The 25,172-nt window shown below is 39.5% G+C and overlaps 1 protein-coding gene and 1 long non-coding RNA gene across 7 annotated transcripts in view; one reads left to right on the top strand and one right to left on the bottom strand.

Annotated features, from left to right (window-relative positions):
• Nucleotides 1–25,172, bottom strand: part of LOC117425132 (agrin-like) — a 155,129-nt gene that overhangs the window by 112,930 nt on the left and 17,027 nt on the right. The window lies entirely within an intron of this gene.
• On the top strand, nt 1,837–6,070 carry LOC131698835 (uncharacterized). Its single transcript, XR_009307853.1, has 2 exons — nt 1,837–1,968; nt 4,599–6,070. It is a non-coding gene; the product is annotated as an uncharacterized LOC131698835 (long non-coding RNA).

The raw sequence follows: 25,172 nt of genomic DNA, 5'->3' as shown, positions 1-25,172 counted from the left end.
GATTGTAATAATACAAATTATATTAAAAAAATACAATAAAAATCCAGTCCTGACTAAAATGCTCTGACACTAATCAAGTTACTCAACAATCTCCATTCCAGGCAGTGCACTCACGTTTATTGACATTCTGTACTAGTGTCCTGCCAGAACGCTAAAGGGATTTATCGATTGCACTTAAAGCAATAAGTGCAGTAAATCCCAAAACACTTTCATTTGTTTGCTGGGAGAATTCACTGCGGCTGTCAGTAGAGGTCTCAATTACTGATGCAGGAATAATAAAACGGTCCATGCCAGCTTAATGGGAGATGACAGGCCGAGGCAGAAAATGCCAACGTTAATATTTACGGCGTACTGTGCGTTTGAATTGAAACATCAGGATTCACGCAAAATTCAAATGCAAGCTGTTTTTAATGATTTCCCTGTAAAGCGTGTCAATATTATTACAGGGGTGTAATATATACAAGTTCTAGATGGAGTAGAGAGTAGGGGAGGGGGTTAGGGAAGGGACAGAGCAGCATATCATTCAAGTATGATCTTTAGTTTATTTTATTTATTTATTTTATTTATTTAGGAGTGCCCAATTATTATTTTACCCCTGATTTTTTTTTCCCCAATTGAGAATGCCCAATTATGTTCCCTCATCTCAGCAATGCCCCCTTCAGGAGAACTGAAGGTTCAGTGGGCGTCCTCCGATCCCACGACCAAGCCAGCTTCCTCATTTACACCCAGGAACTCAAGAACTCAAGAGCAGATGTCAGCGAGCTACCAGACTGTGGAGGGCAAAGTGTTCTTTCGATGCCCCCTCATTATTAAGAATAACTACACATTATTATATACTGATAGAGTACTGCTATGTTTTATATGCATGACTGTAGTCTTGTCTTCTTAATATAACTATCAACCAGAATATTCTTTAGATCTATGTTCAAATCCATGATTAAATCACAGTATTGACTCACACACTTCCAATGTCAAAGCTGCTTCACAATCAATCAATTATAGTTATTGTCTTGGATACATGCATATGAAACTCTAGGAGATTTACAACTACAACTGTGCACTGGAGTAAGCACCGACAGCAGGAAACAGTAAAGCACAGGGGACAGGGCACCAATTCATTTTTATTGAGCCTTTTTTCGACACGCAACCCCACTGCAGACTGCGAGGAGATCCTATAGTTCCAGCATACGCCTGTGACCACTCTGTTGTCTTTAAAATCAGAGCTGACAGAACTAGAGAAAAATAAATCAAATAATAAATGTGGTACTGCACTCCCTCGGGCGAAAGGACTCCAGGAAGTTTACAGGGGATACCTACACAGCTACATCATCAAAAGATATTGTTTCAGATTTGAGCTTTGGGTGTCTATTGAGTATCTTCCTGTCTATTCAGAATCTAAGGCCTGTCCTACTTTCCTGCTCCCTGATATAACAGCTGTCCCTTGAGGATCTTTTCATCCGATATTAAACACATTTAGCTTTGTTGTTTGATTTTTTTTTATTATTATTATTTTTTTTACTAACTATGCCCCTGTCAGCAAATTCAAAAGGTCAAAGACAAAGGCACTGACTAGATCTTTTCATTCACAAACAGGAATTATAACATTCTCCCTTTGTCTCTTTCTTCTCTCTGTTGAATTAAAACACAGCACAGGAGAGCCAACATCACAAACACTTTCTCAGCTGCATCTGCAGGCCTATGATATTCTCTCTCTCTCTCTCTCTCTCTCTCTCTCTCTCTCTCAAATGTAATCTTTTTCTAAAAGCGTTATCGCTGCTCCTCCTCCTCCTCCTCCCTCAGCTGGCCTGATAAATGCCACGGCAATCAGTACTGAGCGCTAAACAGGAGTGCCCGGGCCCAGCTGTTGCATTGTATTGCTTTTATTCACACCAGATGTTACCCGTCACCACACTGTAGAATTACCAACCCAGTGCGGCTCATGTACCAGGTGGTAATTTGGCTCCCAAGGTAAGTAGGTTTTCAAACTAAAGTACTAAAACTACGCTGTAATATTTCAATATTGGAATGTGTTTAGCACTTTTGGGTAAAGGGGTATAAATACCAAGAACAATATTGGGTTTCTCTTTTTTTTAAATCAATCTGTCTATAACAAAAAAGACATCACATAGACATGTGATTAATGTTTTCTGAGCAGCTGTTAGTTTTAGGACAATGTACAGTACCATGTCTCCAAAGGCTTTAGCTTAGTTCCTTTTGAAAAGTACGAAATGTAACCATTACTGTATGGGTATTTACCTCCTAAAGACTCAGAAACCTGAATAAGATATACCAGTGCAGCTCAACTTAGTCTGAGATCCTATAACATAATGCCCTGAATTCGTTGGCAGAGAGTGACCAAGAAAAACCTAGGAGGCGGGCAACATAAAAGACAAATAACGAGTTCCACTAAAGTTTGGAAGTATGCCTACAAAAACATGGTCAGGTTTTTTCCTTAAATAATTTCAGGTTCGAAAGGTATACTTATCAGACTGAGTGAGTCAAAAATATTTTAACAACAAAAGTCACATTTAATGTATGGCCAGGGGCCACTGCGTGAAAAGTGTAACGATTTAAAAAAAGGTCAAATGAAGTGATTTATACATTGCATTTACCACAGAAACTTAGGAAACCGTCAATTACAATTCTGTTGCTTTTAACAGTGCAATAATAAAGAAGAAACCGCAGTGGCATGAAATGATTTGCTCATCACATTAAACACTGTCATGTAGGGTGCACATCCTGTTTCTACATGTTCCACAGAGAAACTCAAGAAATAAAACAGTTTAAAACATAAGTAGCTACTGACAGGGTTTCTTTAAAATATCAAGGCTTATTAAAACCTCAGCAACATGTCAACTACCAACTGTACACACTCCCAATACCATTCTACAAAATTTTACACAACCTCCATTTTCAAACCTGGAAATAAACACTGTATTTGAAATGGTTTCTCTCCACTCTTAAACTTTGCGAAAGGAGAGAGTGCGGTGGATTGGTTGACTGACAAAAGGGAGCCTTTAACCTCTCGGTCACTGTGTTGAATGTTGACGAACACTAAAGTCATTAACATCTGGCAGTTGTCAGGCGGCCTCTGTGAAATGATCGGCTCTGGCCTCTCAACACAGTTCCCTGTGGACAGATATCCACACAGATTTAATTAGCCCAATTTGGCTATGTTGCTGACAGTACGGGACCCGAGAGATTATGGGTACAGATACTGGACTAGTAGAACACTGGTGGGGTGGGGTGTTCACTTGAGTCTTCAGTGTATATTGTTAGAAGCACCAAAACCATCATCATTATTTCTTAAAAGGAGAACCAAAGGCAACTACGTCTGCTATACGGGAACATAAAAAGGTTGTCCAATACAACACAAACGAGTATAAACATTTTCTCTGGGAAACTTTATTCTCTGTAAATTAAGAAGACACTGTAAATGACAACAAGTAGATTTAGAAAAACGTTTAAAAACCGGTATCTATTAAACTGGGAAGAGGCTTTTTGTGTTATGGTCATATCTAGAAATATGAAAAGAAACTTCATAAATACAATGACAAACATGTCTTGAACACATTGAAAAAGACTTCTCTCGTGGAAATATTTGTGATTGAATTTATTAAGTGTATTAATTTATTGAGTTTTCATGCTTATGAAAGACTGTTGTCAAATCTACCAAGGTGTGATGCATCCAAGAAATATTCAAAGTTAAAGAATTCTGAACATTTATTCCGTCTACAATGTACACATGTGTTTTCTTACTTTCTTCATCCATAATTAGTTTACTTAAAAATATGTTTTCTTAATAAACATCTCTTGGCATGTTACTTTGGACTGACATATGGCCATTCCTTTGGTATCCCTGCAGCAGAGAATGACCCAGCTGCACTTTCACTTGCATACAGCTCTGCTGCTCTGTTAGACCTTTCTACATGTCTGCAATGCAACTTTCCCTGTAGGAATGCAAGTGGTTCTGGCTTCCTTGTGCCTCATTACACATGATTCTAGCGAAGTAAGACACAGGAAAAAAATGGCCAGTTTCAGTAAATGAAGCTCATTAGTGCTAGGATTCAAGACTACTGCTGTTGGTGCGAATGGGAACGATTTTACACATCAAACAAAAAAACACCCAATTAGTTATCATACAAATCAAATAGCGACACTTCTCCGCAGAGATCGTCCTCGAGTCAATTAACTGAAACCATGCCATTTGATGTACACTGCCGGTCCTATGCACAGGAATGTAGACCCTTCCATCACAGCTAGTTCTTTAGAAAGAGGTTTCCTCATTAGAAAACAAGGATCCTGAAAAGGACTAGCAAATATGCCAGTAATGTTTCATCTACAGTATTTGCACTCATTCCGACAATGCATTCAAACTGGTAGTAGAATATTTTCAATTAAATACAGTAGCACAGGAGAACCAAATATCCTAAATGCTCCAGAAACATGGAAGAAAAGTATATAAAAAGAGACGTTAGGTTGACAGAAGTTGACGCAAGTGAAAACTTATGATATAAGATATACGGGGGTTGCTACAGAAAATAATAACTTCCCTTCACATACTGTGCTTGTAAATCTGTGTTTTCTTTCCCCTGCAGTGTAATGAAGGCAGCAGACATTGTGTTCATGTACTGCCTTGTAAGCTACATACCAGACAGATGGACAGTGAAGCCCAAAAGGAAGAGAGAGTCTGGACTGGAACAGAAGTAAACTCTGTCAGGCATGAGTGACAAGGCAACATCAGACAGTGTGCTGCTCCACTGCTCAAGAAAGACACCATGGTATTATATGCAAAAATACAGGTCGGAAGGAAAATCGAAATACAAGCAGCAAGTGAAGCATTTTAACCTTGCAGCCATCTTCTAAACAAAAAAACAAAGTATGAACGTAATTCGCACATCACACTCCACACACAAGCCCCAAGTTCTTTTGTTTTACCCAATTTTATTTTCACTTTGAGCTGTTTTCCCCTGGCTGTAGCACAACACTGAGTTTAACAGTCTGCTTTTATCTATTCTGAATGTATTTCAGATCACTGAATGCCTTTTCAAGGCTTGTTCAGGAATCAAAGACATATAGAAAGCAACATATAACCGTGGTATGTCATTCAATACATCACTAATTGGTTGTGACTCATAAAAGGGCCACAATGGATTGTACTGCTCTATTAATTGCCCTAGTAAACGCCACATGTGCTGTGCAGTACGGGCAACAGTGCAGGACAGATGGAACAAACATTGGAGAGCCAACTCAAATCCACGGTCTATTTTTTATAAGGATGCAGTCTAGCGTAGTTTGAGTCCCAGAAACAAAATCCAACTGCTCATTTAAAAAACGAGTTCACTGAGCCTCGACAGAAAAGCTTGCTTATGCCATCTGCGACAGAGCAGAAGAGAGTTTAATAAACTGAACTTGTCTTGTTAGTACGCCATCACTTTTCCCAAGTGAAAACTATTATAGATTTGGCACTGCTGTCCAAGTTTACCAGTAAATCGTATACTTTGCTCACATATCAAATGCTACGGCAGTTGATTTGTCATTTTCTTCATCCCTATCAGAAGGTTCTCTCTTGTTTTCTTGTAACATGGCATGTTTGTTAAAGTTTAATTGTGTCGCTCAACACCATAGCATGTGACCTCGGACTTGCCTACAGTAGTTAAGCTCTAAAGCTCAGCTCATACATCACAAAGTTGCTTCCATTTTAATTATGGCGACCACAGAGTTCATCATACCAGCTGGATCAGGACTGTGTTCATATTTTCTCCCTGTTTTGTGCAAATTCATCACTTGCAGATTTATGCAGTAACCTTAACTGAAACTAAATGAATGCTCAAACGTTGTGCCGTATTTTTCAGACAACCACTTGGACATACTGATAGAGACATTTATTAGATGAAATTGTTTAGAAATGTGGAACGAGGAATGAATGACAACTGTCTAGCACAGACACCATCACGCTCTTATCCCTGCTTCACAAATGAGACCACAGCTGAATGAATTACACTGGATGCTGAGAGCCCTAAATAAAAGTGACAACGAAGTCTTTGTATAATAAACATTCTATTTTCTCTCTAGTTGAAAGATCTTTATCATTTATGCACACATAGCAATGGTATGCACTCAGTCAAAGGCATTGCATTCCACCCCAGTATTGTTCACACAGAGCAAAGATTTTATTTTTTTAAAACAGAAACGGATGACAGTCACCAAGAATAAAGTCTGTTCAGCCGGGCACTTGTAAAACCCAATTTGTTACTGAAAAAAAGTGTAACCTCTGTGAACTTCTACAGAGTGTGCCGAATAGTACAGATGGCCAGCTCCTCATTCCAAGCCTTCCCAACTATTTTATACAGACTTGTGTAAACAGAGGCAGATGCTCCTTGCATTCCCACCACTTTGCTTCAGAATGCAAGACTTCTGCTGCCTGACTTTAAATCACGCAGAGAACAATAGCCAACTGTGGGTGTGTACTGTATCACGAAGCCATACAAGGGAACACAGATCAATGAAGGAAATTCTACTGTAGAGGCTCATTTGTTTGCATGCATAGTAATAATGTCTCTAATTAGTGTCATGTGCATGTACTGGTTTTTTTCTGCCGATTGCAGGTAACCTATTGAAAATATCAATGGAACAATGTGCACTCGTTTTACAGCTTTCCACAACCCACATCGGTTTGTGGGTTACAATGAAGACAATTTTAATGAGATTTAATGAAGGCTACTTTTTACAAGCATTTGTACTTCTGTACAATAAGTACTTCTGGTAAGAGCAAGCAAATAAATATAATAAATCCATTATGCATTACTATATCAAGATGCAATAACTGAAAGCAATGTGAAGTGGCTGACTTGTGTTGTCTCAAAGAGCACAGAAAATGATGCAATAAGATTTAGTATGCAATTGTTTGCAAGTAAAACGCAAATTCTAAGCAATTTGTCCTCGACAACCTGTATGCCGGTTTGGCAGCTGATGGAGTAGAAACATTGAGATTCAGGTCAGGAATCAATTAGCTGTCAGGCATCAGCCTTAAACAACTGCAGCGTGAAACCAGTGCGCTAAGCACTCCATTCGGCAAATGAATCGGCCAGATTAAACAAACACACAGTTACTGCACGGGTGCTCAGGGAGGGAGAGTTTGGATCCGAGCGACACCACTAAAAATCAGAGGCATGCCGTGCTGCCGGACAGGAGGTAGTTTTAATTCCATTTCCCCAAAGCCTGCCACCGGCTGTCCATTAAAAAACAACATGCTGTTTCATTACACCACGTTCCAGTAAGCAGAACTACCTTGGGTAAAGAGCACAGTCCCATTCAAGCTGGCAACTTGGAATGGTCTCTGTGACAGCTTAGGAACAAGCAGTCACTGTTACAGCACTGTCAGAGATCTAAATACCACGTTTATTACTGAAAGTAAAGCTGGAGTTATGAACAGTATACTTTCCACTGGAAAGTAAAATGTAAATTTAAGTCCACTTACGTCCGCGGACCTTATTTTTAAATAGATTGAAATAAATTAATGAAGTTGCATCGCACCCCCCCCCCAAAAAAAATTTCAACACATTTCCTTTTGCAACCCAAAGGACCAACCAATATGTTTTCCAAGCTATTCAATTTTTTTTTTAACACCTGTGTTCTCCTCATAATAAAATAGGTGTGTTAACATTTTAACAAGTGTCAGCCCAGGTTCCACACTGCTGCACGTATACAGAGTGCTGGGGCACCCCAACACTGTAAATCGGATTGGTTTTTCATTATCAATCCAGTAATACTGGCTTCAGCTTTCCTTTCCAGGCAGGTAACTGGGTTGCCTGGGAGACTCGCATGAATTTAAAAAATCGACAATCTTTAGCCAGTGCAAAACATGCCAGCATTTGCACTTTTCTCTTCTCCACACCTGAGGGCATGTAGCCGGCAATACATCTTTTCCATTCAATATCCTTTCCAAACAGCCTCCACCTCAAAGGGGTGCGCATTTTCAAAAGATACTGTTAATCTTGTTTGCTAACAAACTCTTTTGATGGCTTGCTTATTCAATTGGTGACAACTGCACACAAAAAAAAAAATCCAGTGCCAGAACTAAAACACCACAACAGGTTCAATATAATTTTGCATCTCTGCTTACAACACATAATGATCATCTATCCAGTTAGACAAGGAGGCTACAGAAGGTTCCCACAGGCCTTTGAACCTATACAAAGAGGACATAGGGTTAACTGTGTCTGTAACCCGCTGGCTCTTGTTTGATGATGGTAAATGCTTAAGGATAGGTGGGGTTCATTCAGAAGGTTTTAGAATGGATTCAGCCCACGTTCTTTCGCAAGTTTCTATTGATCTTGCACAGTAATTTTTTTGTCAATCATTTTCCAAAACCAACTACTTTTATTCTGCACAGAGGCTGAACCTGAACATGTTTCAGTTTGTTTGTCGTAGTCATGATGCAAGATTTATACAGTGCAGTGTGACAGTGAACAATAAAGAGGCACATTGTCCATTTGGAATGTTTATTCCAGTCAAACTGACACAGGTATTCTCTAAATAATGAACACTTTATCTTGGAATATCACAGCCTGGAACACCTACTGTTTGCAAGCTTGGACTACCAAAGAAAACAAGCTGGCAGAAGCACAATTTTAACAGCAGAGCAACTTTTAGATTGTTTTAACCTTGTCGTGATTAAACCTATGTTTCCGCTGGTGTACGAGGAGGTGTTTAATCATTATCTTTAAACAGAATCTCCCACACCTGAAGAGGATTCTCAGCTCAACCTGGTGGCCTTAGGATTAGTTACCATTAGTTATTCTACATTCTCTGAGGAAAAAGTGGACTCCTGTTCTCACATATATATATGTGTGTGTGTGTGTGTGTGTGTGTGTGTGTGAGAATACTTGTTTCAATAAACTATAGATTTTCTCTGGAGTGCAGCTGTAGCTATTCTTCAGTCCCTACCCTGGCGTTTTCAATAAGACTGCATGGAGATTTCCTGCATTTCATCGACTAAAAAACCACAAGGGTAAACAAAGACTTTCATGACAGTCCTGGAGAAAAACAGGAGGCTCCCAACGGAGCTATTCTCTGGACTAGCTGAACTTCAGAGTTTTTTGGACAATTTTCAGTTTCTCTGGGTTTCCTCCACCTCCCAAACCTCAAGAGAGATGCACAGCTATTTTAGTCAAAAAGGCTTTTGCACAATTGTCCATTTAGCATGAAGAAGAAGGGGGCATACATTGAAACATTAGGATAGTAATTCATTCCAGTGGGCTCTTTATATCCATTCAGCAGTGCTGTCATTTAAGAGCGGTCTGGATTTAATTGGTTAACTCTTGGTTAGCATCTTGAAAGAACATTAAATATAACTAAAAACAAATTTAAAAAGCATGCTTCCGAAATGACTTCAAACTACCGTAAAGCAAGAACACTGTATTGCTATACCAGCTCTTTAAAGTCTTTAAAACCACCCAGATTCAAAGCAGAAGCAGCAAGCCTAGGCAGGACACTAATGTATTTGTACCTCTGCCTCTCAGAAATCTGGATGAATGTCGGTACTTGAGAGCGGTTTTTAAATGTAATTATTTCTCCTACCCATCTTGATGTCTGTAGCCAAGAAAGCCAAAAGGAGGAATGCGCTGTAGTGGCTGCTGGCTAACCCAGCTACTCCCCCCAAGTGCAGGAAAATAACTCACAGACCTTGCCATTTCATTCCGTTTGTTACTGCCTCCAACATGTGGTCAATGACAGGGCATTCCATCACCAGAGAAAACCATCTGATTAAATGCACAGCAAATTCAGCCATTACACTCAATTGATCCCGACTGACTGGGGGAAGAATAATTACTGCACAGTCAAATCGGTTTTATAGGAGAAGTTGATTCACAGCTATAGCCATCTTACCTCAAAAAAGGAAGAAAAAGCTAAACTGCTTCTATTTTGGTTTTCATAATTTCTGTTTCACGCACTAATGCTGAAATCCCTTATTTAAATATTTCAGACAGTGCTCTCTTCAACTCCAAAACAGAACCTTACTTCTGTTTACTCATGGATCTATTTTAAAAGTTTACATCGTATTTTAAAGTCCACAATGCTGGTTAAAACATTAAGTATGGTGTGCTTATTGGCTTCGATAAAAACGTCTGGAAGTAAATTTGACCTGAAGGTTGCGTGATGAGAATTATTAAGTTAATAATACGAAGTTTGACACCTGACCTTGCTTCATTAGAAAAAGTCGCTGAATGCTGGCGGATCAGGGTTTAAAGTTAGTCGACAGAAAATATAATGGCTTGCGCTAATTGTAAACCACACACACACACACACACACACACACACACACACACACACCTTTACATTTCCAGTATTTTGCAGTAGCATAAAATATTAATTTGTCATAGTCAAACCTCCCAAATGTAATTTATCATATCTGCAGAATACAGAAAGTTTTTCTACTGCTTGTTTGATTTTCAAATCTCAGTGGGAAGGAGAAATGATATAATACATACAGGAATAGTCTTAACTGACAGCACGGAAACCTAATTGGACAAGATCATGAGTACCAGGTTTTCAAGTTGTCCAAAATTTGACACAAGGACAATTAGGTAAGAAAGACACGTCAATTAAGACATCAAGCTAAACACTGGTTAAACTCCCAAGGGTTTTACATTTGGTTTTAGGCCAAACTGGATATATCTACTAGAAAATAGCAATTGCATTGTGGTTGCTGCTTAATAGCTTAGCTCCATGGTATCATGGAAGGTGTTCATTATTCACAGAATGCAGACAGTTCTACTTCACAAGCACAGGGAGAGAATCCACATGGGTAAACCTACACACTGTAAATATATAATATGAGCTATCATTACTTGTGCAAGAGTTTAATTAAATTGGGGGGGGGGGGGGGGAGAGGTTTTAGTCCTCACAAACTGCAGGATCATAATACTCCATTCTGAAAATGAAAATAATTATTATTATTATTATTATTATTATTATTATTATTATAATAATAATAATAATAATAATAATAAAATGGTTGCTAAGGGGAATTTTAATTTTCAGAATGATCATATTATACGCAAATTTCTAAATAATTACAAATTTCAAATAAATTTTATTTGTTCCACTGTCTGCAATATTTTATCTTCAGAATGCATCCAGCCTATTGCGTCTAAACCAGATTTAAGCATCTGTAAATATAAAAAAGTACGAAAAACACATAACATATTAAATCATCGCATGTCCTTTTTGAAGTCATTTACAATCACAGCCTTCCTATCTTCATGCACGGCAGTGATCTGGAAAGCATCAGTGTTCCGGATACAGCGATCATTCCCCTTTATCAGAACGAACAAGCTGATCCAAGCCAAACAGGTCGAGAGAGAGAGTAAATCAGAGGGGAAAAAACTGGTACAAATCCATATTGACTGACATCATATTTCCCCCTCTGATCCTGACAGTCTTCAAACGATAACAGGATTTGAGTTAGCAATCATACGCACGCAAGCCTTGTTAACGAAGGTCGAATGAGAATAAAGGCAGTAGATCTAATAGATTAAACATTTCAAGCTGTAGCCTAGTGTCCTTTACCATTTAAACTATTATGCACATTTTCAGTTAAAAAAATGTGCTACTGTTGCTGCCTTTTAGTGCTGAATATTGCTGTGAAATAAACAGAAAGGGAGACTTTTTCATAGCTGTGCAATATACAATCCATTATAAGCCACAGTGTTTATAAACAAGTATGTCAAAATACTGCTTCATAAATATTATAAGTTTAGTTTAATGCTTTTGACCACACTACAGTAATTTTCAGGACAGGACAAACTGCCAGATGTTTCAGTCACTTGTTACATTTGCCAGACACTCCATAACCTACAACACACTTTATCCATTAGGAACACATGCAGAACAATCTGGTTTCCATTTCAATCCGTTAAACCCACACAAACACTTCATTTCTGGACCTGTTCCAGCAACAACTGGATAAAGACCCAGGGAAAATTGGACCGACACCAAACAGAAACATGTTACCAAGCACATATTTTCTAACATCCGTGTCCCTCAGGTATCCATTAAGGTGGTTTCTACCAATAGGACCTATCATAGAGGTGAATGCAACATGTGAAATACTTTACAAGGGCACTGAGCAGTGGTTAAAAATACAAAGAAAGATGTTGGTATTATAATGTACAGTACTAAGACAGTTATGGACACCACAGTAGAATACAAAAGCTTTGCTCTAATCTTGATAAAGGACCTGGCCGAGGCACACGCTTCTAAGAGGTTAATTCAACACATAGCGCAATATCTGTTAATTATTTTTTAGCACATATCTGGCTCACATGTAAATTTGACATGAGGCTCTTTGCTTCGTTCCGAAACCAAGATGTTTTCCCCATCTGTAAAGCTGAAGTTCACAACCAGGATCAGCAATAATTCAAAGCTCGAAACAAGGCCTGGCGACAATGCCAGAATAGTTAGTGCAGTTCACTCATTTAGTCAAAAAGGACTTTTGAAATGGAGAGCATTATACTTGTAAATGTGTTGGCAAGGGGTTAAGCAATAGAGAACGTTAAGGGGGAGGGGGGGGGGCATGACTGATTTGGGGATAGCGAGAGCGATTTGTTGGAAGAGACCTCAAGAGGTGCCTACTAGGCTCCGAAGTGGATATCCACTGGTCCGCACCATCACCCCTCACTGGAGCTCCAAATTAGAGAGGTGGAGGCCGAAGCAGCAGGGAGCCCTACTGTCAGTCAGGGTCTCCTGCTGCCTCTCAGAGCGTGAAAGCTGACTCACGTTCGCCAAGCCCCGCCCCCTGAGCGGAGATGGCTGGACCCTTCATCAAAAGGTCACGGCCCTCAACCTTAACCTTATGAACCACAGTTTAACCCTTGAACCGTAAACCTTTGCCAAGCAAGCCTACGAGTAAAAAGGCAAGATAACCTAAACTGGTTTACTGACCTGTTGCAAAAAAAATCTTTGTTCTCTCCATCAAACAATGGAAGCTATCATGTGTTGATATTCATTTTGGGAATTTCAAATATATTTAAAATGAATTGCAGATCCATTTAATACATTGCTTTGTGCTCCTAAACCAAAAAGTCCTAGATTTTTATTTCGCCCTCAGACATACCAAACCCCAATATTCAATTGACAGAGATTCTTAGCTTCAATCTAGAGTTGTCTACCCTGGGAACTCTGCACAATGGGCTTTGGAGGATTATCACCATCAGCCTGGGTAGCAATGTGGCTTATATCATGCCTTGACACATGCACTCCAGTAAACAAAGGTGTCACACAGGAAATCTTCAGTAGACTACACAACCCAGAATCAACTTCAGCTTAATGGCGGTTGACGCTGTCGTTTGGAAAGATGGTAATGTGTAGAGGAGGGTAAACGAAAGCCAGCCCTCTCCACCACCCAACCTCACCATTCCCCACTTGCATTTATTGGCAGCAACCTAGTCAAGAAGTTGAATCGAGTCTGGCTGCATATACAAAAATCTAATTTTTGTTCAAGGGTTGCCAAAAGCTCGGCCGAGATCCACGACAAGCATCGGCAACCTTGCCAAGACTATTCAACAACATTTGCTCATCCACATGTAAACAAGGGTTATAATGTGCAGACTCTATTATACAACACATCACACACATGTTCATCAATGTGTTTGTCATCATTCTTCCCAGCTGTTTCACATTATTAGACTTATAATAGAGAAACATCTGTTTGTGGCCATAAGCACTCCAAAGGCGATCATGAACATCTGGACAGGGTCTAGTCATGGGAGACAACGGTTTGAACTTCAACCAGATGCTCCAGACAGGATGAGAACCGACATAGGAAGTTAGCCAAAGTCCAATGGGATTCTGACAGAACGTGGGTCATTAAAACAAGTTGCTTAACAGACTCTGGATCTTCAATGTCATGTAATAAAAGCCATGCTGCCTCTGGAGGTATGTGGATCCCTCATTGATCCTTATTTCCACTTACAGAAACTCTACTCTGACCAATAATCTCATGGGGCACACATAGATTGACGTCATCCACACAAGTGTGTTTAACCCAAGCAAACCTGCTTTCCCAGCTCGCTTAACTGGTCTATTCAACGTCCTCTATAAATGGAAAGAATAGTTCAAAAATTCTACAAGGCCACTTTAGAAATGGCTTTATAACTAATAAGTTCACATGCTAAAATGCCCTCAAAATATATACATCAGAGGCTGCAAGCTTCTCAAAAACTGAGTTTGCCAAAAGACTGCCTCTTTAAAAAGGCAAAGAGACACATTTAATCACATTCACCTATGTTCTGCTTGAAGTTTATCCTTCTAATAAATGATGTGCATGTTTTAAAACACATCTAAAGTGTATGAATATGATGAAAAATATGCAAGGAAAGAAATGCTTCTGCAATAAAATCAGTGCAACTGGAGCATTGCCCTGGTGAAGAATATAGGAGTGTTTTCCAATATTCTGAGCATGACAAGGTTTTGATTTATTTATTGTTAGAAAACAGAAAATGATGTGCATTCTTTACATAGGCACAACTTACAATAAATCCATTGTTCATTATGTGTGTCAAAAGTTACTCATTCATTCTGGGCAACCGGAGCAGAGCTGATTGTGTTACAATGACCTCAAAAGCAAGTCATACTGGCCTTCGTTCACCAACCCCTTTTCATCTTTCTGCTCAGCACAACACCATAAAGCTTGTGGTTTACAGTCCTTGTGCAAGAACGTGAGGAACATGGGACTGATGTTCACAGAAGACACATTGTTTGCAGGAAACCTTAAACTGCTATTGATGTTCAGCTCCTCCCAGATGTTTATCTCTCTACAGATGCTCCAGCCTTCGGTAACTGAATGATTTATAAGCACATCAAAACACTGCCTTTTATGCTTTCTTGTTATCCAGATTGGGAAATGCACTTGTCTGCCTGCGTATTCCTCAGGGCATCTAGCAGAAGGCGCAGTGGTATTCTAAAGGAAGCTTGGTGTTTTTGCTTGTTTTTATTAGTCATTCATTTTTCAATAGTAGTAGTTTGCTCATTCCTTACAGTAAGTCAGCGCTATTGTGCCTTTGTGACGAGGCTTTACTTCTTTGCCTTGTCTTTGTATCAAAAGGTCCATGCCACCCTTCAGGAGAAGTGATTAATGGGATGGGAAACAGTGAGTCATTCCAGTGAATATTGAATCCTTTAGTTAAATCAAAACTTCCCAACACACTTGACTATTGCTTCAGTGTTACCAAATTTCTCATCTGAGTTTTGAATGGCCACCAGCAAAAGCTTGTCCTGCACCAACATGACAGGTGTCAGGTTAAACGCTGCACAGAACACATAACACGCTGCAACGGAGAGCCGCACTGACGTGTGCAAATCAGCAACCTAATCCTCAGAGGAATGATGTGAAAGTTACCATCAATTCAAAGCTGACCTCCGCAGATCAATAGTCGCAACCTTGAGTGTCTCGAAAAAGATCTAGGTTTAACCTTGCCATCACTACTCAAAACGATGCGACAAACACGGCCAGCAAACAGACAGCAGTTTGGTACTCCCAGATCTGAAAGCTCAATAGAACACTTTGACTTTTTAAAGTGGACCGACTTCACTTCGACGTTTCCACTTATGCAGCGTTTGGTTGATTATTTAATGAAGAAAAAATGACTTTGAAAAAAAAAATTAAATGTGGACATGTTCCTTGTAACAGCACTACAGTGATTATTTACATAATTTGAAAATGCAAGTCTAATTAGCCATTTCCCTCAGCACTACATTTCTCTCAACACCCACTTTCATTTACAGTTACAGAAATTTAAAACAATGCATCCAGTAAAGGTTGCAAGACAAAAGACAAACACAAAGTTAAATCCAAGCTGAAGTGCAAACTGAAATAGTGATGTGATAGAGAAAGAGAGAGAAGCAAACACACACCCCTCTCACTCAATTTATCACACTACAGGGTAGAAGTGTCTATTGTCTCCAACGTGCCATACAAGCAGAGTAGAGTGGTTTGAAGCAAATAGACGAGTCTTATTTGACTGCTACAAAGAGTTAAAAAACCCAGCACCCCACTTTCAGGCTTCTTACACTTTTCCCTCACCCTGCCATTTCTCAGAGCTCTCCGAAATGCAGGTGTCCAGTGTAGCATAAATGAATCTCTTCATTTTAGGACCTGTTTACATTGTGATCCTTTTTTCGTTTTTGTTGTTGCTATTTCCACTATTGGCAGCGCCATTTAATTAATTAACACGAGCGAGAGAGCGAGAGAGAGACCTGGGATTGGATTTTGTTTGTATCTCAAGGGGTCCCATATTGTTTTGACAATCAAACAGCAGGATTGAGCAAAAGATCTGGAACAGACTCTTTCCTTCAGAGCAGTTAAATAGGTACTTTGGGCAGTCATTGAAAGTCAACAAAAAAAGAGAAGAGAATAGCTGAGGTCAAATCAGAAACAATTTGGGCAACTTCTCATATGAAGAAAACCGGGACTGCATTAAAAACACATCAGCATGATGGGAAAATCCACTGTAGTGTAAAGCATTTACTGGTACCATGTCTAGCTGTCCGAGGTTTCAGCATTATCATCAAAGCCAAGATGGAGAGCTGGTAACAAAAGCGAAGATAATAATAGGTATCTCCTTCAGATAGCATAAAAAAAATAAAATAAAATAAAAAAACGCTTGTTTACAGTCCTACACAGAGCAGGGCCCCACAAGAATAGGCAAATGCAGCCGAGCGTATTTAATTTTCTGGCTGGATTAATACCAGAATGTACTGTGAGATCTTAATTATACCCATTAATATGAAACAGAATCCCGCTGCGCACAACCTTAATTTATTTATTTATTTCAAACTCCACATTTTCTATTTTCCTTGTTATACTTCGATGGAGACAAGGGGTACGCAAAGGGTTTTATTTTATCAGTATTTGAAGAAGCTGCCTGAGAAATCCCAAACGGTATTGTTAGTTAAAGACAGCCGATACCTGCATTTATCAAATAAAAAGCTAACTCTGCTTGCTCGACCTCGTCTCACTACAAACAGCCCTAAAAGTTTAATCACACAGCACTACACTATCTGACAACCCCTACTATCTAGTTTCAGTCATTCAGTCTGAAGCAATTCAAGTGGGTGGCCAAAGATATCCTAAAGAAAAAAAATTTAGGACCACAGTGAAGAAATGGGCAGGACCAAATGGTCAAAGGTTAAAGCACAAGACAACTACTATTGTAGAACCTTAGCCCCCCTTTCAAAACAGGACCGATAAAAAGACAAGGGGTCTATACTGTCTAGGACCTAGCAACAGACCAAATCCAACACAACAAATGGTAAAAACAAATACTTTCTCATCAGATAAAACAGATTTTAATGGATTACACCAGCAATTGATAGAAAACGCATGAAGGTTAAATTTTTACTGATGTATGTATGGTTACTGCTTTTTCATCATTTTTGAAATCAGTGGGGGAAACTTCCTTCCCTGCTGGTAAATTTGCTGTCTTTGTCAATTGACCCAATATCATAGTGTTACCTTCATAATGTTCTTGTTCAATTGTAAACCCTTTTACCTTACCTGAAAAAGCTTTCACGCTGTATTTTACCTCTCATTTTCTCTACTCCTGCTGGGTTAGCTCAGCGACTTCTTCCTGTATATATATATATTTTTTTTAATTTAGTCGTTGCCAATTATTTTTTATTATTTTCTCCCCAATTTGGAATGGCCAATTGTTATTTGGCTCAGCTCACCACTACCACCCCTGCACTGACTCAGAAAGGCGAAGATGAACACACGCTGTCCTCCGAAGTGTGTGCCGTCAGTCGACCTCTTCTTTTACACGCTGCAGGCCCACCATGCAGACAACCCAGAGCTACAGCGTCGGAGCACAACGTAGCTCTCGGGCAGCTTACAGGCAAGCCCAGCCAGACTACAGGGGTCGCTGGTGTGCGGTGAGCCGAGGACACCCTGGCTGACCTAACCCTCCCTCCCCCTGGGCGGCACTCAGCCAATAGAGTACCGCCCCCTGGAAGCTCCCCTCCTCGGTCGGCAAAGGAATAGCCTGGACTCAAACTCAAAAAGTCCAGACTATAGGGCACATCCTGCACTCCACGTGGAGCGCCTTTATATTTATATTTCCAGCCATCAAAGTGCTACTTAAAAATAACACAGACTTGCTTTCAAAGATATACCTGTTTACCGCAACAGAAATAACATTCATTCAGATACTTCCACCTTGTCAGCGGAAGAGAACAACACATGGGTTAGCTATTTTCCAAAACGACTAGTAACAATACAAGTTCTTAGAATCGTGTTTGTTATCAACATTAACCAATTATTTATTAAGCGATTAACCTGAGTAGCGTTTGTAAAAGTTAGCTTGGGCGATAATAAAAGGAGCATCAACTGTCTTATCAGGGCTGCAAACATACCACCAAGCTTCAGGATAGATCGGAGTTGTCTGAAGCAGTTAATAATGCCAAAAAGTGATGTGGGAATATAGGAAACAGCACAGCAAGGTCCAATACATCTTACAGGTACTGCTATAACTTGTATGGGTGTAATACTGGCTCTAAGTACCAGGAGGCAGCAACAACTCCTTGGGAACCCGAGCTTCATCTGTCATTGAAACCGCTGCATATGCCATGCTGAATTATAAAATACACAGAAAGAAGCGATTGCTAAATAGATGTAAGAAAATGGATTTGGAAACCTCATTTTAATGCCTCTTACTTTAAGAGAATACTGGCATACAAATTATCTTTAAGAAAACTGGCAGCTGGAAAACAATGACCCTTTACATTTTAAAATGACATTTTATTAAGTGCATCCTGTACATAACAGTTCCAACCCATCCAACCGCCAACACTATATTCAAGATGTGCCTTCATAACAAGATAATTAAGAGGAGATTAATTGCTGTTCCACAGTGTCACCGTCACAGTGCATTGCAACATCCAATGTCACAATAACCTCAACCGGAAAGGTCTATGAAAGTGCAATCACAAGCCTTAGCTCTATTTAGAAATGGGTAGGAAATAAATTGGGGTTGCTTGCGACTGAATGAGCTTCGAGTTAATGAAGGTTCTCAATACTGTATCTTAACAAGCAAACTTAAGCCCTGTTATACAGATACACTCCAGGTACTTGCCATGAATAGTTTCAATACACTTCATACTCATGCATAGAGCTCTGGAGAACTTGCTATGGGATTAATATCCACCATGTTCGGTTTCTCATTTCTCTGCATTTTTTCGTGACGTGCTCTCATCCGCTCCAGAGATTCCATTAACTTAATAGCAATTTTATTGCTAATCAACAGGTATGCTTTCATGACAGATTTCCAGGGCCAAGTGGCCTTGTATCTGCAAAGATAACACAAGTAAAAGCATCTTTATATGCAGAACACGAATGCTGAATCCATGGACTTCTTTTCTTTTGCTTTAAAAAGGTATAGTGCCCCATATAGTATTAAAATAGTGGGCATACAGTAGAACCTGTCATATCCGATCCTGTAAAATACTATTATTTTCATCTGTGGTCCAATACGGCTGACATAGCAATTGGCAATGTAATTAGATTAGAATGGTCCCTATAACATTATACAAGGGTTGTTTATTGGGTTTTGTCCCAACAGCAGACATTCAGACCCACACACTGCATCAATACGCTACCAGGCACCGTAAAACATTCCATAGGCCTGCCCTATCATCTGCCTTGATGTTTGGGTAGATTTTTACAATTTCACTTTGATAAATATGAATGCACTGTCCTCAGGTGATGAACGTTTTAGTTTTTCTAACTACAAAGTAAGGGGGTTCCAGGTTCTCACGTTCTCTTCCTTTGAAGAGGAACAGCAGATACACCTGCACCTCTCTCAAAAGGTACACCTGCACCAGGTGCTGCTCACCACCCTGGGACCACACTCCGCAGGAGCAGCACCGCTTATCAAAGGACTCTGGAGGTGCTGTAGAAATCCTGTCTGGGTTTCAATGCAAGCGGCTCATTCAGCGACACGGCGAGTCTGGATCTCATCCTGCATTGGGGGCGTATATACATACTATACTTTAAAACACTAAAGCCTTCCTCATATAAAGGCTGTGTGCGAGATTGTAAGTATCAGTTTCACATTAAGTTTAATAACTGTTTACAGTACCATAGGGGATTTATGATAGAACAGTGTCATTGAACTGAAGTACTTTCACGTTTGTTAGAGTGCACAATAAATGGAAAGAGTGAGATTTCAACATTGCCATCTAGTGTGCTTGGCTTCTTTGAAGGTCAGAGCTGGTCTCTTCCAAACATAGACACAGGACTTGTGTTATTATTAAAATTAAGCATGACTGCCAATAATGACTTGTTTGTATGCCCAGGTTAAATAGTCTGGCACTTCTTACTGTGAGAGTAATGTCTCTCAATAGGAAAGAACAGGTAATACTTTGAAATATCCTCCCTGACCTCTTCCTTGAGCTACTCTTGAAGTGTTTCTATTGCTAAAGCCCTGTCATTAATACAAATTATAATGCACTGCAGAAAAACTATATCTTCAAGCTGAACAAAAAAAAAAAAAAAAAAATGTTGAAACTTTTCAGGAGGCAACTCAGATGTACCATTTTCTCGACAACTATAGAAACATTTAAAACTGGTGGTTAACATTTAAAACAAACAGATAAAAGTATACCCTTTTTATTTTTGTTTCCGTGCCACTTTGCAGAAACGAAAGCCAAATTCATTCTTGATTTACGTTTTGGCTGACCGTTTCAAATTCATTAGCAATAACCCTGAGCTTAAGAAGCAAATCCATTTGCCAGAATTCAGGTCCCACCCTCCCCCAGAAGCTTCTAACAAACCTTCCTCCCTTTGCAGTGTCTGTGCTTCTCAATGTGCATATGCCACCTTAGAAGAGACGTCGCAACAGTCTGACCGGTAGAAAATCTGATATATTGAGATGTGTTTTTAACTTTGTGAAGAAATGGAGCAAGTACAAAAATACCTACACTGCTCAGTGAAATATTATAATTCCCTGGATTTCAAGTTAATTAAATAATAAATCGCATTGTCATTCTGTGCACCACACTGAAATGATATAGTAGGCCCTGTTCCAGGTATAACACTCCTCATCAATCCCACAGAGCTGCTCTTTCCAATGACTGGCAATTGATTTATTTTGTGGACTTCCCAGCAGGAGATGGAAGGGAAGCATCCCCCATGCCAGAGATGATGATCGACACAAGGGTTTTCAAAAAAAGCAATTCATTAGATGGGTGAAAAATAACTCCAGATGTTACATCTCAGCACAGCAGCTGCAGTTGACACCAGGCCGTCAAACAAACAGAATACACCTTAAACTAACATAGAAGGTCGCTTGTTATCATCCACCCCACCCTCTTCCTCCTCTTTTTTTCTGAGCAGAAAGGATGTCACGGCAAATTTCAGATTTTGTTAATTCCTCCCCTGGGAACTTCATGGGAAAAACGGAGTACCGGAAAAAGAAGATATATTTTTTTCCCCCCTTTATAATCTCGCTCACAAGTTGTTTAGCAGCATCCCTTGTGGCTCTGACCACAAGCCTAATGTTGACTGTGGTTTCCACTTTCGGCGACGCAGAAACAAAGGAAACTCTGTTGCAACAGCTCCCAGTGTGATGAGCCTAATCGACGCTTCCTGAAGAGAAGGTGGAGAGCTGGAATAAAGGAATGCATGCCATGTTCCCAAACCGCAAGACATTCCACAAATGTGGGGGTTGTTATTTAAATCAGCATAACCACACACACCGCCTGAATCTCCAAAGTAACATACAGTAACATGCTGTCAAAATAAACATATAAAACACCACACCTGTCCATTCATATCCGTTTATCATTTTTTAATAAGAGGACAATCAAGTAAGCCAATAAGAAGCACTTTCAAGCAGATTTAATCCACTAAAATGTATGGTTGCATATTCTGCAAGTGTCACAGAAGTGTTATTTGTCCCCCAACCCTAACTAGCATGTAAGTTATATACATTACAAAAATGATAATAATCAATTAAAACAAGTACATAGTAAGCTTGTTTGCCCAGATCAATGTCACTGAAAGACCCACTCGTCCTCCCTCAGCACAACTAAACAGACGGGCTCTTCTCATTATTTTGCATCCATTTCTGCAACCTTGCACAGGGAATTTGAATTTTTTGTTTCTGTTTTTAGCCATCTTATCTCTCAATAGCATTCTCTCTCCAGTGCAGTGTACATGTTCAATTAATCAATGCTTCACTACATCTAAAAATACTTCATTGGATTAAGTCAATTACAGGGAAGCTAAATGACAGGTTCATAGAAATAAAATGAGATGAAATGACAGAGAACATAACACTGTGTCTGTGGGGTGTGATGACGTGTATTCCATACGCAGACTGTCGCTCCATACAGACCGATATAAAAGACAACGACTTCAAAACATTTAGTGGGTTAAGACCAGTCGAAGCAGCTGGGTTATCGCTGTACTCACAGTGAACCCACATGAAGCATCTGGACACACTACAACAAACACACTACCAACTCCTCAAGACACCCACCCAGCAAGCCAGACTGCACCGAAAGAGACGAGACCAAACACTGCTTTTCAAGTCTGTGAAGGAAGCATTTGAGGTTTACAGTTGTACCAAACAATGTGGTTTCAAGCGTGTACACCTTTTTAAACACATCCCTTCTTTAAGTGGTTTGGCAGATTCTCGATGTGAATTAACGATAGGACAGCGGGAGAACATTTGAGAAACGTACAGATTTGTTTTTTTGCTCCCCTTTAGTTTATTCCCCCAAAAAAAGAACACAGGATCTTACAGACATCTAGTCCTAAATTCCATGTCTTCACATTATGTAATTCGAGCAAAATAAATACAACAATAAAACAAAATTAATTCAGAATTTGGACAGACGTCACACATGTGCTGTGAACTTAAATACAGGCAAAATGGAAATTTAAATTGAAATTCATTGCATTTTTTTTTCCATACCTCACCTTAATATTAAAGAAATATCACATTGGAAACATTCATATTTCAAGCCAACAAACTCTGCCCTCCCGTAACCTCTAGAAAATGCTAACCAATCCACATTATACAGTACATGCTTTTCAAATATTAAGAAACCTCACTGCTGGAAATGGGTACCACGGTTTGTTCATGCCAATATTTACAGCACCGGAGTGTACATAAATTTGTTTGTGATTTATCTCCAGCCAATCAGACCCTGTGGAGAAACTTATCAATGAACAGTAATATGCGATAGTCTGTGACTATAAGACAGCATGCTGTCTGGGCTTCAATTTTGATCGTCAGAAACATTGGTTTTTCAGAGGAAACTGTATTCCTGTTCTTGTTTGCTTTTCTTCCGTTATCTGTGCAGACCTTGACGTGTGGTGAGGTAATTCATTCAGCCAAGATAAGACCTCAAAGGAAATTTACCATTTCAAGGTTGGTACCAACCCTGCTATTTAAATGAAAGAGATTAACCAGCTGTAAAATAATGGTCTGGTGTATATTGGCAATTTGTACTGGTGTTTTTTGCCAAACAATGTATGTGTAAAGAAACTGCCAATAGTAACAGCAAGATTAAACATTCCTTCCCTTATCCACACATTTTTCCACAGTCTTAGTTAAGATACAGATATCGCTATTGCACTGTGAAGTTCCACAGTCTGCTGATCCCGAATCTTCGCCCAGAAGACAAATACAATTACTCAACGGTTATGATAATTCCCCATCAATTTAACTGGCACCATTACAGTAAATCATCTGGTTAGTAATGTTGTCCATGCAGATAATGACCTGGGTTAACAACATTACTGCATTAGTGTGGGTATCATTTGGGAACCCCTGACTGATAGGCTAAAGGTTTCCATTGCAGGCAATAAAAACAATGGTGCCAATGATCCTGGAAACTGAAGCCCAAGTCCATTCAAAAGCCTTATTTTGGCCATCACAAAGAAACCTTAGAAAAAACCATTAACCTAATTTGATTGGTACCACTTTTCGAACCGAAAAAGGGAAGAAAACAGTCCATCGGCTTTAAAAAAAAAAAAAAAAGATTCAGCTTAGTCTTTATAGTGTGGAACAATACGCCCGCGCAGCAGTGAAAAATGAGAACAGGAAGGGACTCTGTTCAACACATCCCTGGCTTGGACCATTTTCCGCTTTGATGAGCATCACACAACAATACCGCGATTCTTTAGACCCAGCATGAGCCCCTTCCTAATCCCCCTCCTTCAATGAACTTGAAGTTCTATAGTGGAGAAATTCAGATAGGAGGAGGCTCTTTCTTCTCGTGTGCATCTCACTACATCAAGTCAAGGCTCGTTTGAAACTGAAACAGCCCCACCTCCCATTACAAATATGTTCAGCAAACAAATGGTGGTCTTCTTATTAGGAGAGGAGGCATACCGTTACAGAATATGCCAGACTCGAATAGGAAACGGACATGCTGTACTCTGTTTTCCATTCACCTGAAAAGGAAAAACAGAATGGCAACCAATTTCACCATAGAGTGTCCTTAAAACAAGAGACAGACCAGCACCAATAAAAGCTCAAACACATACAATGGCCCTAAGCCGCCAGATGGTATGGAACTATACAGTCCACTGCCTTTGGTTTATACAAGAGATCCAGCAAATGTCTTGGGTATCATCAGAACATTGGTCTGTGCATTAGTTAGCCTCCCTTGCTCATATTTCAGATCATTTAAAATGGCCATATGAACAGCACTAGAACATGACTTCAAAAAGATAAGCAAAAAAATAAAAAATAAAAAAAACACAAGACTAATGACTCAGGCTTAATCAGGACTGTTACAAATGCAAAACTACTTTAGAGAAACTAACTGACAATTACTGCAGTAAAACTTTTTTTTTTTAATGAAACAGATGGTACAGAATGTATAGCAGAAGTATTGAAGCAACATTGTGAGTCTTTACTACAAGGGGCGCTGTTATCCACATGACTGCTGACAGATACTTCCCAGATAGTTTTTTTTGTTGTTTTGTTTTTTTTTGCCTTAGCAAGCCCCCTTCTTCCAAACAACTCCTTCATTGTGTCGTTTTTATGAGGAGTTCAGGCATTCCAAACAGCACCCTGCACGCATACAGTAAAATGGGCAAAAAGAGGCCTTAAAAGGTAAAAAGGTCAGCAATCAAAGTAAACCGTTTATACACG

The sequence above is a fragment of the Acipenser ruthenus genome, chromosome 20, assembly GCF_902713425.1.
Source record: "Acipenser ruthenus chromosome 20, fAciRut3.2 maternal haplotype, whole genome shotgun sequence".
NCBI lineage: Eukaryota > Metazoa > Chordata > Actinopteri > Acipenseriformes > Acipenseridae > Acipenser > Acipenser ruthenus.
Note: the sequence above shows the minus strand (reverse complement) of the source record. Positions and strands in the feature narration are given on the sequence as shown.